General features: G+C 37.1%; 1 protein-coding gene across 2 annotated transcripts in view; it reads right to left on the reverse strand.

The window, feature by feature from the left end:
• Positions 1–15,013, reverse strand: part of LOC118274751 (uncoordinated protein 58) — a 369,374-nt gene that overhangs the window by 221,659 nt on the left and 132,702 nt on the right. The window lies entirely within an intron of this gene.

Genomic DNA, 15,013 nt, shown 5'->3' on the forward strand with positions numbered 1-15,013 from the left:
GTTGATATGAATGGCACTGGATATGATATTGTGTGTGTTCATTTCATTTATTGAAACAATAGAATGACGAGTACTTTTGACATCATACATCCACGATGATATGTCAGTCATGAAGTCTTTTAAATCATTTATTAAAAACATCAAGTTAAACCATCACGGTAGAGTTTGGTTGAGTTGAATTATTATTTTTTATCCTAAAATCAAAATATTATTAGAATTTTGGGGATATCCAATGAGCTAAAAGTAACGTCGCTATTCCTTTAGTACGAGTTTGCTTTACGTTGAACCCGTTGATTTTTTGGTTCATTGGTGTCGGGCAATCAGAGCGCCGAACACGCTCTTCTTTCATTTTTGTTCAGTTCGTTTAAAAATACCTTTACAAGAACATTGTATTATATTTTATCGCCATTTTAAGTTTAAGAACATAAACAAATTAGTCCAATATTATTAACACGTTAACCGCCACGTCGGATACTAGTGACCGACGCTTAGCGGAGGATTTGCCTTCAACAGTTAATGCTTTAAGCACCATTAAAAAATAAAATAAATACTATAATTAGCCTTCATGTATCTGGCTAAAGATTTCGACTTAGACTCAAGAAAAAAAAAGACTCAAGAAAAGGCCAATAGAAATGCATGTTATGTCCAAAACAAGTGCTATCTAGTTTCCTACATCTGTGTAACAAGTTGGGTCGTATTTTTTTTCTTGTTTACAAGTTTTTCTTTTTTTTTGGGAATATAATGTGGATACTTTGCATCGTAACAGTTTTTCAGTATGAGGAAAAGGCTAATGAAATATTAAAACTTTTGTATTTTTCTATAAAATGAATGCGTTATGATGTAATTATGTAGTTAATTTCTTATTAGTAAATAATGTAAGGTTGTTTGCTTTTTGTATCGTAGTGTTAAGGTGCTTTTCCTCCAGAAATGTGCTATGTAGCTATGCTACGAAAATGTAATAGCTAAGCTGTGAAACTAAGACCGTTTTCGCTGATATTAAGCTATGTAGCTATGCGAGGAAGATTCGTAGATCGAGTATACCGTGATGGAAATATGCATCTCTCCTTATAAAAAACATGCTGAGTGATATGATTGGTGGAAGCCAAACGCATCCACAGCAACGTAGCATAGCACATTTCTGGTGAAAAAGCACCGAAAAGTAGTAATAATTTTGAATTATTTCAAGAATCAAATTTATCTGAAAAGTAAGTCCATTAATATTAGGAAAAGTTCAAAACCTAAAACTTTATTCATTGAATTAATAACCAAACAAAAACAATCAATACATCAACCGCTAACTACTCTCATTAATCTCACTGAAATTTAAACTCTAATTACATTTTAATTAGATTGAAAATTGTTTAGTTGGCTGATCCAATATCTAAGCCTACCCTTGGTGTAATATATCTATGTATTAAGGGGATGTCATCCAATCAGCAGCTGTACCCACGTTAGTTCCACTTGAACCTCTTACCAAAGATCGTTGACATAACCTTTTAAGGTAAGGCCACACTACGTTTTAACCGCGGCGGTTTTTTAACGCGTTAGTTTGTGAAACAAATATAGTACTTTTTTTTTTGAGGGGGAAAATCATCCAATGGCTTCTCTCGCCTTGGGCGAGGCGAGAGGAGTGTCAGACTCTTACTGAATAAAAACCACCCCGTTCCTACTCCTGCTTTTCAAGCCGGAGCCCCGGTAATCCGCTAGGTAGTCCGCAGCTTCACATGCGGTTTTTTCCCGGAACTGGATTTAAAACTGAAATTTATTTTGGAAAGAATAATAAAATTGTATTTACAAAACCTAACCAAGAAAGAAAATATTGATATTTGGCAGCTTAAAACTACTGTGGCAAACTCTGAACAATTTGATATTTTTTTGGAAACTGAGATTTTGAACCCGACAGCCAAGAATGGACCGGAGTGATGCCACGGCCTCACAGAAAAACGACGTGAAACAACACCTACGTTGTATTTCATTGTGTAAGTGAGATTACCTGAGGCTCAGTTACTGCGCGGCTCCCCTCCCTATATCTCCGATTCCCCAACAATCCGTAAATTGCTAACCCCCAAAAATCGGCAATACACTTGTAACGCCTCTGGTGTTTCGGGTGTCCATGGGCGGTGGCGATTGCTTACCATCAGGTGACCCATCTGACAAACAAAACATTGTCTTTTGACAAAATCATAGTTAGTGGACTCTCATGGGTTGTTGAAGCTAGAACGGTTAACTGCTCATGGAAAATAGTATAGTGCGTCCTGAGCCTAATACATAAAGACGGCAACGTCGCACCCGCGTACTATAACTGACCTAAATTGGCATTGTCGCTTTTTCAATTCACTAATGCGATGTTGCCAATTTTCTACGTAGTTGTAATGTTATGTTGGGTGAGAACGCATTTGTTTATTTTCCTTTTTTAAAGTTTGCGTTCCTTTTTTGAAATATTATTTCGTGTTTTGGCTTGTAAAGGTGTGTGTTTATTTTCAAGGCAGTAGTAATGAAAATGAATGCACTTTAGTAACTAAGAATAAGTAGTTTTGAGCTTAAATAGAATCATTGTAATTCTCCCGTATCTCCAGTAGCCCTACTGGAGATACGGGAGAATTACAATGCTAATTTTTGTTTTTTAACACACTTTTTTCTTTTTTATAGAATTTAATACATTCGTATAAAATTAATTGTAACCTTCTTGTCTAATATCAATATCGTATTGTTGATAATCGAAGAAATAATGATAACAGGTCGCAGAAACAACGAATATACATGTGCATGTGAAACTGTCTGTAAACGCACCCACGACACAGCAGAAAATCAAAGTGTTAAAGAACGAATATTTTTCAAAAACTGAATAACTCAAAAAGGGTAAGCACAGCTTATTTCCACCTACCTACAACTAAAGGGTACAGCCACCCTTGTTCCACAAATAATGTTTTAATTAAAACGAGATAAACATCTCTAGTATTTACTTAGCATTTTTCATTTACCTTAAGGTTCTTAAAGTGACAATTAGTTTGTGATTGTGGTACTTTTAGTGTTATTTTTTTATTTAATTAAGTTTTAAACAGATTACATTGCTACGGCGTAGTAGCCACGTAGCCGTGTGCTACGACGTAGCACTGCTCTCAGGTTCGATTCCTGGGTCGGGCAAAGTATTGCTGGGAATTTTGGTGATTTTAGTAAATAAATTAGATACTTTGATGTACTAGTTTATAATTTGTTGAGTGGCCACCAGCCTGCGGTTATAATAAGCTAATTAGTTATGGTTTATTGTCGATCATTTCAATTTATCATTTCAGTTTGAAATTAGCAATTTATTAAACGCTATGTCTCATGTTACAATTTTACTATTCCTGCCCTGTGGCAGGCCCTGTGTCCACAAAAAGAAATTCTACTAGGAATATGTGATACCTATAGACTTCAATTGTATAATATGTGTTGTATATTGTGTGTACATAAATAGTAAACAAGAAATAAATACCATTAACACAGAGATAGCAGACATTAAAATGTATAATGTCTTATAACTGACTGCCTCGTTGACCGAGTGGTTGCGCGTGCGACTGCAGAGCAAGGGGTCTCGGGTTCGATTCCCGGGTCGGGCGAAGTATTACTGAGCTTATTTCGGTTTTTCGAAAATTTCTCAGTGGTAGCACGGAGTCTGGAAATGTGCCCGGTATATGGCAATAGGCTCACCACCTATTACATGGGACTTACAACATAAATAGTGAAAAGTGGGTGTACATTGTGCACCTCTGCCTACCCCTTAGGGGATTAAAGGCGTGACGATATGTATGTGTATGTATGTAATGTCTTATAACGTTAGTCTTTACAACAATAATCCGTTGTTTAAAGACTACTTTACGTACTAAAAAACATTTTTATGGTATAAGCCAGTAAACGAGCAAACGGATCACCCGATGTTAAGCAATCATCAGCACCCATGGACACCCAAGGCATCAGAGGCGTTACAAGTGCGTTACCTTTTGGGGGTTAGGAATTAGGAAGATTGGGAAGGGGGTAATTGGACCTCCGGTAACCTCACTCACACAACGCGTTGCAAAACACGTGTTATCCAAAAAAGCAACATTTACACTATAAAAAACAACACTAAACTAACAAATGGACAGAGACTTAAACATCTCGGATCCAGTGACAGGAACAAACAAATTAGTTAGCGCGGACAGATCGCTCCTAACTTCACAGTGAGACAGGAACTGTGGGGCAGTACACTCGCTGGAGTAGTGGCCACTGTGGAGGCGTATTCTGAATACATTCATACAAGCCTTCGCCAGTGTATGTACCGACACACCGTTTACAATAATACAAGTTCACGTACGCATGACACCCAGGCCCGATACAACAAATTGTGGATCACACAAAGAGTTGATATTTGTGGGAATCGAATCCGTTACACGTTGCACGGCAGTCGGTTGCTCGGCCACCGCGCCAACGTGCAGTCAGTTCATCTACGGTATCAGAGTAAAAATAACCAATGTGCCGGATTTCATCCAGATCCATTCAGTAGTGTGTTTAACCGACTTCAAACCAAAAAAGGAGTTCCTCAGATTGACCCAGATTGACCTGTATGTATAATATAATATGTATCTGCGCATGACTGCTTGATGAGGAACTCCACTAGTTTCAACCCATGCTAAAGGCTCATATTCATGAGCAGCCTTCCGCGGCGATTGTCTCACAGCTACAATTTTTTTTTCTATTCAAATTAGTAATAACAGAGACAGTGCGTTCAATATAAACATTTCTAGCTAGTATACTCGCTCCAGTAGTGGCCACACTATGGACGGAGATACTGAATATGTTCGCGGTCTAATATAATGTGTTCTGACCGAATTCCTGGCCGCGGTTTATGGAGAAATCTATAAAGTGGAACTAGAACATTCTGGAAGGAAATATATTATACAGAACATCACTTTAAGTATGAATCAAATTGAAGGGGGCATGGTGATTTTATTTTCAAATGAGATGAGAAGATCTCAACACTGTGAGTTCCATTCCTAGCCAAACCAAAGGGTAACGAGATAGGTAGATTTTATTTTTAACAGACATCAAAAAAAGGAACTTCTCTCAGTTTTACCTGGATGGTTGTATGTAAGTTTGTACGCGGTTGTCCGGTGTTTGGCTGACCGATTTAACGTCGTTTTGAGTATAGTATTTATCAGATTTAAGAAAAGGTTTTAGGTGCTTTACCCGACTAAAAAATGCAGGATCACACTACAACTATAAAGCCGATTCTCTTTTTTAAATACAAATGTTTTATTGTATTTTTTTAACTCTATAAGAATTGTATCATTTGCCTTCACTTGAACAAAACTTATATCTTGAACTTAAATAAATAGTGCCTATTTTCCTAATTTATCTCAACGATGAAAATAACAAAAAATATATTACATGACAGAAAAACTACAAACCTAGCTATATTTAATATCAATGCAATACGGAAACATGTCCCTACGCAAGTAAATAACATTCAATAGCCAATAACAATAATATATAATGCATATACGCCATCTTGAAAGCAGAAGTAATATGTTTTCCCTCATGTTTTTGACATTACATACAGTCATTGACCTTATACACTATCTCTTTCTACCAAACTCAAATTCCATAAGTAAGAAAGAGATAAAAGACTGTTTGCGTCACTTGATTCTTATTTTATACGCAAACACATTTTGAATTTGGAACAATGGTAATCGAATGATATATTCAAAGTCAAAGTCAAAGTCAAAATTATTTATTTCAATTAGACCAGGAAGGCACTTTTGAACGTCAAAGCAAATATAATAATATTAATAACGTCAGTCTGTCGGTCAGTCCTCTAGTGAAGCTATTTGCTCGTTCCAAAGTGTAGATTCCTATGGAGAAGAACGAGCAAGAAACTCATATTTGCTTTGTGATTCTGTTGTTCGGATTTTAAAATTTAAATCCTGGTCTTCGTATAACAAAAGAATGTAGAATTTCCAGAGTGTTCCTTTTTTGAATAGTGTTTTTTTAGTGCTTGACATTTCTCGAACTTGAATTTCGTTAGAATCAGAAAAAACAACTTTACTATTGATTTTTTTAAACTCGAAGATGACTTATATTGCTATAAGTAAGGCTTTTGGGAAAGACAGATCACCTGAATATCAGCAATCGCTGCCGTCCATGAACACCCGAAACACCAGAGGAGTTAAGAATTTAAGGGTTGTTGAGGAATCGGGAATTAAAGATTGTCTTAGGGATTGGATTTACAAACAGTGACTGATGATTGTCTCTTATTAAATGGGTATTGGGACCTTAAATTTTGGTCTATCGGTTCAAAATAGCACATGAAAAGACTAAATGTCATTTACATGTCACCAAAAAATATGTCTCAAAAATATAAATCTTTCGCAGAACATTTTCGACACATTTTCTACCTGGCTAATCTGAAGGTCACCGAACCAAATGACAAATCATTTCCTTCGAAAAACACATTACTTTGCATCACTAGGTGACAGTCAACCATTACCGTGTCATATCTGTCGCAAACAGTCATACATCAATTCCTTTCAAAAAATATTTTAGTGAACCTACGAAATTCAGATGGATATATTTTGTACTAAGTCCTCCTAGCGGTTTTTCCCACGTTTTCCTAGGATATATAGTATACTGTCACCCAAATCAGCTCATACCCTATCGGTATCCTCATCAAAATCCGTTCAGTAGTTTCAAAGTGATTGACGGTCAAATATTCAAACATCCAAACAAACAAACTTTCATATTTATAATGTTAGTAAGATATAAAACTAACAATATATTGGCTAAATTCTTATAGTAATCGAAAACAAATATATGCTTTTTACATTTAGTTTAATCTATAAACAAAACTAGCTGCTTTCCTGATTTGATTTCTAAATTGAGTAAAGGATTATTATGTTACTCTTTAGTTAAAATCAAGTACTTGATTTGATTCATGGCCTTCAGGGCCTTCAAGGCCTAATACCTAATTGGTACCTATTGTAAAGTAATTTCTATAATTTGTACCTAATTACTATAAGACTAATAAAAAATATTACTATTAAACACCTATAACCATAATCATCATGCTTGCTTGCTCATGCAAACATCGAGACGTAATGAAACAAAAATCTTTCAACAAAAAATTACGTATAAACATTGGACAAAGACAAAATGCAACACAGGCAACATTTCATCTCGCAAAAACAAAAATAACAAATACTACGTACGTTTACGTACACAGAACAAGTAACACAAATATATACAGTAGTAGTATAACATAGACAAAATAACATATACAGTAAGTATACAAAATGATTGCATTACACGTAGCACTAAAAATGTAAGATTTATACATCCATGTCCCTTTTTTTCTCCTCGTAGCGAATAGACGCGTAAGTGCGTCAATTTATAAGGTTTTCTTCACCATTCTTTTACGCCCAATTCCTTTTATCCTATAAGTGCGTCCGTACAATTGTGTTTTACGAAAGAATTGATAGGTTAGTCGCCATTTACACCTAATACATTAAAATGTAGGCTTTGCTGGTTGAAAGGTTCTAAGTGGCTAGTGTTCTAGGCTTTTGTTTAATAGGGATAATGACGGGTGTGAAAAGTAAAAATCTTTCTATTTCGTCAGTTAGTTAATAAAAACTTATTAAGCATGTATTTCTTTATTTTGTCATTTGAGATAACAATACTTAGATAAAACGAATCAAAGTTTAGAAGTGGGAGCAAATACGTCATTTTTACATATACAATGTAGCTAGAAGTGAGGTCACGTGAAGTTTCAAATCGATATAATTCTTTAAAAGTATTTGTTTCTGTAATTAAATAAAAAATACGTGTCTGCTTTAAAATAATCTATAAGACGAACATGAAAATAAAAATTATTGTATTTTATGAAGTGGATAAAGAGTTATTCTGTTTTTTATGTTCCAAAATCTACAATGCTGAGCAAGTATTATTTTTAATTTCCTAGTTGGATAAATTTGTTATTAAGTTATTGTATTAATGACCAAAAATGATAACTATCTCGAAATTATGCTCTGTACTTAGCTAAGGGCAATCTATTATAATGGATATCAAACAGCATAGCTAATGAGATGTAAGTGAACTTAAATCATGCTTATAATGTATGCTAACACAAAATTGTATAAGATCAAAGATAGCTTCATAGTGGAAGTAATTATACTAGTAAGTATGTATATTATAATGTATACCGGAATTGCGGAAGATCTAACTGATTACCGGAGTTCCATGTCAAAGTAGGAGAAGGAATTGATTTTTTGTCAGTAAGAGTCTGACACTCCCATGGATAGTGCTAATCTCTTACCATCAGGTGACCCATCTGCTCGTTGGCGGTAGAATTGGTATATACCATAGAAGAAAACTCCCTCTCGTCTCATCCAAGGCAGAAGAAATAATTGGATGATTTTCCCATCTTAAAACTATATTTTTCATGGGACAAGCCTGCCACAACCTCGCGAAATCGCTGCAACTCCTGTAAGCCAGGATCTACCATAGATACAACCAAGAAAGCACCGAAACGCTGAAGACTGGCGCGTCGCAAAAACATGAATAACTGTCATGGATCGCGCAACAAAATAAATAAAAGATAACACTAAACATAAAATAAATTCCATTCCCTAAGTCCTAAGGAATTCCTAAAGCACGTACTACAATATAGATTCAAAAGTATTCCAGCCTACCTACCTAACAAAGTTGTGTATTTTGTCACAGAATACAAGTATCGCAACTGTAATCCTCTTATAAATACAGTCGCGAAAGTCTAAAGAGTGGAAAATCCAAGATAATCTTTTGACGACATGATTCCCAAATTAGGAGTCCCAAGTTTTTTTTTACATTTAAATGAGTTTTTGAGCCTTAATGCTGTTGTTTGGAGGACAAAAATCGGCACTCCTGTTCGCATGGTTTGTTGTTTTTGTGTTTTGTTTTTTTACGTAATAATCTGATAGATACTTTTGAAGTTTAATAACTGTGTAGAATTATATTATGATGTTGAGTGTGGGAGAGCCTTGCTTCGGCACGAATGGGCTGGCTCGACCGGAGTGATACCACGGCTTTGCAGAAAACCGACGTGAAACAACGCTTGCGTTGTGTGAGAGTAAGGTTCCTGGAGGACCAATTACCCCCGTCCCAATTTTCCCAATCTCTTAATACTCATAAATTCTTAACCCTCAAAAGGCCGGCAACGCACTTGTGACGCCTCTGGTGTTAAGGGTGTCAACGGGTGGCTGCGATTGCTTACCACAAGCACAAGGGTCACCTGATACCCTTGTGCTCGTTAACCGGTTAATACCATAAAAAATATGTTTTAATTTTATAGTTAGTAACTAAGGTGACCTTTAATGTATTTCCAATTTTAGCCAGTAACATTTTAGGTCTATTGTTAGATGCCAATTAAAATTATGTTATTGAAAATGAACGTTACTTTGACAAATTATTGTCGTTGACAGATTTTCGATTGGAAAATCAGTAATCAAGATAGGATCTTAAATTAACCCGAATGTACAACAATAGACTCAATAATGTTTATATTATAACTTTCGTGAGACTTAATTATTATGTTTTTCGGCTTACTCACGTAATTACTTGACGAGAAACCTGACTAGTTCCAAGCCATGCTAGATGCTCATATTCATGAGCACGATTTCGGGACATAAGATGCTGTGACTGTCATGCTGTTACGCATGCCTTTAGTTAGGCTCCAAAAACCACCCCTTTCCTACTCCTGCTATCAAGTCAGAGCCTCGGTAACCCGCTAGGCTGTCCGAAAACCCAGGAATATGTGACTCTAGCTTGGTCTCATATTTCTCACTGTCCTCCCTAACTTCCTCTCCAACAGTTCGTATATTTAAGTACTGGTGAATCTCAGCATTTCTCGAGAACTATAGACCGTTGCTTATTATTCTAAGTGCTTACACAAAACAAATAAAACTTCAACTGTCATAGAACAAATCCTTTCACAATCTAAAGACTCAGAAAACCCACTTACAAATATCAAATATCAAGTATAAAACCGCCCGTTAAAATAAAACCCTTTAAAAATTTAAATCACGTACTAGTAAGGCCTCTTTCGCCATAATTCTATGCGTAGATAACGGTAGGAAGCGGGGGCTTAGAAAAGTTTCAAACATTTCATGTCGTAGGTTGCCACCTTAAGCTGGTAAAACGGGTAATACCTCACATGTTTTGGGGTAAGGTTCCCAGTAGTTATTTGAAGCACGACCTCCGTCTACGCCACAGTGAAAGGTCCGGTTATTCGAAAACTAATTTTAGCTTGACGCTTTGATGCTAAAAATGGAATTGTTTAATATTTTTATGTAAAATGGCCTTTAAGAGTTTTTTTTAACTGTTGTTACGTTTTGGTTTAATGGTGTGTGCGTTGAATCTAATCAATAAACGTAACGCTTCTGGTGTTTCGGGTGTCCAAGGGCGGCGGCGATTGCTTATCATCAAGCGACACGTCTGCTCGTTTACCGGCTTATACCATAAAAAACCGGCCAAGTGCGAGTCGGACTCGCTCATGAAGGGTTCCGTAACAGCAAGTAGATGACATAATATAAAAGTTGTAAAATAACTTGGTTTTACATAGTGTTTGTATGAACGACAAAGTTATATTTGCGGTTTTTGAAAATGTTTTATTTCTTAAAATCTAATAATGATATCTCGTTCAAACCAATTTTCGTTGTTATTTTCCATTGAAATCTACAGCATATGTTTTTTTCAGTTTTCTCACTCTCTTATTTTAAAAGTTAGAGGGGGGGGACACACATTTTTCCACTTTGGAAGCGTCTAACTTTCAAACGATTGATTTTGACGAAAAGTGGTTTTAGAAACCTTAATGTCTTTTTTAAAGACCTATCCATAGACACCCATCACGGATATGTAAGCTGAAAAAAAATTTTTTTTAATCAGTTCCATGTATGGAGTGCCCCCCTTTAATTTTTAAATTTATTAATTTTTATTCAAAATTCTAATAGCGGTTACCGAAATACACCATCTTACAAAGTTTCAACTATGTAGGCCCAACAGTTTCGGAAATAAATGGCTGTGACATACGGACGGACGGACGGACGGACGGACGGACAGACAGACAGACATGACAGAATGACATTGACAGGGTTTGGCACGACAGCCTTATCGGCAAGCTTCCTGCATATGGACTTCCCGCTGATCTGTGCAGATGGATTGCAGACTTCCTGAGGGATCGGTCAATTCGAGTAGTCATTGATGGCTGCTCGTCTGACCAATTTGGCATCAACGCCGGAGTCCCTCAGGGGTCAGTACTTTCAGCAACGCTCTTTTTGCTGCACATCAACGACCTGCTTAAGCCCGGTATCTTTGGGTATGCAGATGACAGCACAGTTGTTGAAAGGTATGTGTCCGATGCGCGGAGTAGCGGAACACAGATCCGGTCTCTAAGAGAATCCATGGTCGAACGGTTGAACTCGTCCTTGAAGGCGGTTTCCGATTGGGGTGACGCCAACTTGGTCAAGTTCAACGCTACCAAAACCCAGGCGTGTCTATTCTCTGCCAAACGGAGTCAATTTCCGCTGGCTCCGACTTTCCGAAATGTGTCCGTTCCGGTAGCGGATCGTCTTGAGCTTCTGGGCGTAACTCTATCGCCAACGCTTAACTTCGGCTCTTATATAGAGTCGAAGGCGCATCTGGCTGGTAGGAGGTTGGGTATCCTCTCGAAGGTGAGACGGTACTTCACATCGAAACAACTGCTGAGCCTGTACCAAGCGCAGGTTCGGTCATGTATGGAGTACTGTTCTCACCTTTGGGACGGCTCGGCCAAATACCAGCTGGATGCGCTCGAACACATTGAAAGGCGTGCCAAGAGGCTCATCAATGACGATGCGCTTGTGGAGGCCCGGCTTCAAAGCCTTGAACACAGGCGCAAGGTCGCAAGCCTTTCCGTTTTTTACCGGATACATTTCGGAGAGTGTGCGGGGGAATTGCACAACTTGATTCCTCCTAGTCCTTTTCATCATCGAACCACAAGACAATCGGCGAGGCGTCACCGCTTCATGGTAGATATCCCACCCACTCGCACGAAGCGCTTCGCTTCAAGCTTCCTTGTGCGAACTGCTAGGGAGTGGAACTCCTTGCCGGAGTCTGTGTTTCCTGATGGGTATAACTTGGGTGTCTTCAAGGCCCGAGTGAATAGGTTGCTTATGGGCAGACGTGCTCCACCGTAGGCCGTATCATCACTTACCATCAGGTGAGATAGCGGCCAAACGTCGACCCATTAAATGTAAAAAAAAAAAAAAAAAAAACATGACGAATCTATAAGGGTTCCGTTTTAGAAAATTACTTCTTCAACCTTCAACTTTGGAACTAAAAACAGTAACTATTCGATCACCCAAAGCAATCTCAATTACTTACTGAAATGTCAACTAAAAAAAAAATATTGAATCACGTCACGAAGACTTAATCCCCCAATTTTCACTTAGAACCCCCATTTTGTTACGAAACACTTGACAATTTCATCCTTCCAATCCATTGATTGACAGTTTCGGAATTGCTCTCTAAACTTTGAACTGGAAAAAGTTTTGGTAAAAAAAAAATTGTTTCCGACGCAATTCCTATTAAACAAACAGTGTGACAAAACGATTTTTATTTGACCTTTTATTTTATTTTTTGTTCGGAAAAAGCGAAACGCAAACAGAATGGCCGGTTCCAAAAAAACAATCGCGAAGCATTGTAATTCTGGTGTAGTTTCCACTGGCTAGTTTGTGAAATGAAAACCAACAGTTATTGATATATGTATCATAAGTTTTAATTTCACCCAATTCAGCTCATACCCTGTCTTTATACCAAATTTCATCAAAATCCGTTCAGCAGTTTCAGCGTGATTGACTGACAAACATACAAACAAACAAACTTATTGTATTATTAGTGTGATAGATAGTTACAGCCATATCTCCTAAAAATATTTAAAACAACCGGGCAGCTATTTTTCTAAACTGTTGATTACATTGTTTTTTAAGAGAGCAATCGAGCAGACAGGTCACATGATGGTAAACGATCATGAACACCCGCAACACCAGAGGAGTAGCAAGCGAGTTGCCGGCCTTTTAAAAATAAATACATTTTGCTCATCAATAAAATCTAACCTGACTATGACATTCATACTCAACCAATATCTAGTTATTTATAACTATATTACGTACTTACAGCTGTACTCAGAGTCAAATCGTAATAAAATTAGTAAACCCAGTCCTAACCAATTGTTTTCATAACAAAAAATGTTACTAAGCAACAGTTTAAGTAAACTTTTAAGTCTCTGAGTACGACAGACACTGTTTTATATGGCATATAATTTATTTAACACATCCCCACTTGAAGCTAACAGCTAACAGTCACTTTCTTACAGAAATAACGTAGGCGTCCTAAAAACTACGGCAAGAACCTACGCAAAATAACTAAGTGAATAGGTGCTCCTTTTTGACGGTGAAGCGAAAAAACCGGGCGCCAAGATAAACGATCTTTGTGGGATGTGAAGTATGTCGGCGTGTGTTGAGCAGTTCAGCTCTGTAACTGTCTAAAGGTAAAAAGATTGGAAAGAAATAAGGAATGATAAATATTCCTTTGAAACCTAAAGCTGAAACTTAAAGGGAGAGAAAGAGTTTGTCAATAAAACTAAACGTCAGTACGGGTTGAATGCCTTGAATGCACTGTCCGACAAACGATACATAAAATTCATCATCATCGTCATCGTATTAGCCACAAGTCGTCTACTGCTGAACCGCCCTCAAAGACTTTCCAGATAGGCAGGCCAGTATCATTCAATCACTTCTCCCGCCTTGGGCGAGGCAAGAGGGAGTATCCGACTCTGACTTAAAAATTATATTACTCGAAAATATTACGAACATAGGTTCGTTGTTTTAAAATGAAACAAAATTATTAGGATACTGTAGTGTTGGTGATACAGGTATGTCCATGCGATACTGTACTTACAAATTTAATCGAAAGCTACTGAGATTTTGGTGTCTGTTTACCTGAAACAAAAAATAATTATGTTATTAAATAGTACAAACATTATTTGCCTATTACGTTACTAGAACACATTGTTAAAAAACATAACCCTCCTTCTGGCGCAGTCGGGTAAAAATAAGCCTAAAGGAGCCTCAAGACGCCGCTCCAATCCAGCGATAAACATAGCCATAATATGATGCCAGCGCGCGGACGGCGCGTTTGAAGCCTTTTTGTATTGTTTTCAAAGCAAAAACGCCGTGTCGTGTCCATGTCGTTTCTGTGTACGATCACACTTATAAAATCATTGAGCAAAATCCCAGATTGAGTATAATACCTTACCAAAAAAACACCTTAAAATGCTGTTCAAAAAGACCAAAGCATAAACATTTATGAATCGAAATTCTGAACATCAAAGCCCCAACACAAGTTCAAAGTAAACTTAAACCCAGTCTATCCTCACAAATAAATTCATACATGGAAGGGCTGAAGATATTACTATGTTCCTTTTGGAAGCCACTAGAAATCTAGACGACAGATTGGCCTTAGAAATTTGAATACACTGAGAATTGTGGCTTTGTCAAAATTCATACGGGATTCTGTGTGTCGTCGCCACAAATAGTGGCAACCGTTGAACTTGTGTGATAAGTAAATAGAAGTAGTATATATGTGGTTTATGTACTTAATAGTTCATTAACTTTGGAAGGGTAAAAGTTAAGAGGAAGAAATTAAAGTGGTTTGTGAATTCTTAGGTTGGGTTTTTAATATTATATGTTAGACCTACATATTACATAGAATTGCATAACAACCGAAATGTATAATAGAAAACCGAAAACCGTTTTTTGAGGAGATAAAAATAAATCATCCAATGTCTTCTATATTAGAAAACTGAAATCCGACTTTGTTTTTGAAGTAATAAAATCATCTAATGTCTTTTACGAAGCGAGAGGGAGCGTCAGGGTCTTACCGACTAAAAACCACCCCGTTCCTACTCCTGCTTTTCGAGCCGGAGCCC

This window comes from Spodoptera frugiperda, chromosome 11, assembly GCF_023101765.2.
Source record: "Spodoptera frugiperda isolate SF20-4 chromosome 11, AGI-APGP_CSIRO_Sfru_2.0, whole genome shotgun sequence".
Taxonomy (NCBI): domain Eukaryota; kingdom Metazoa; phylum Arthropoda; class Insecta; order Lepidoptera; family Noctuidae; genus Spodoptera; species Spodoptera frugiperda.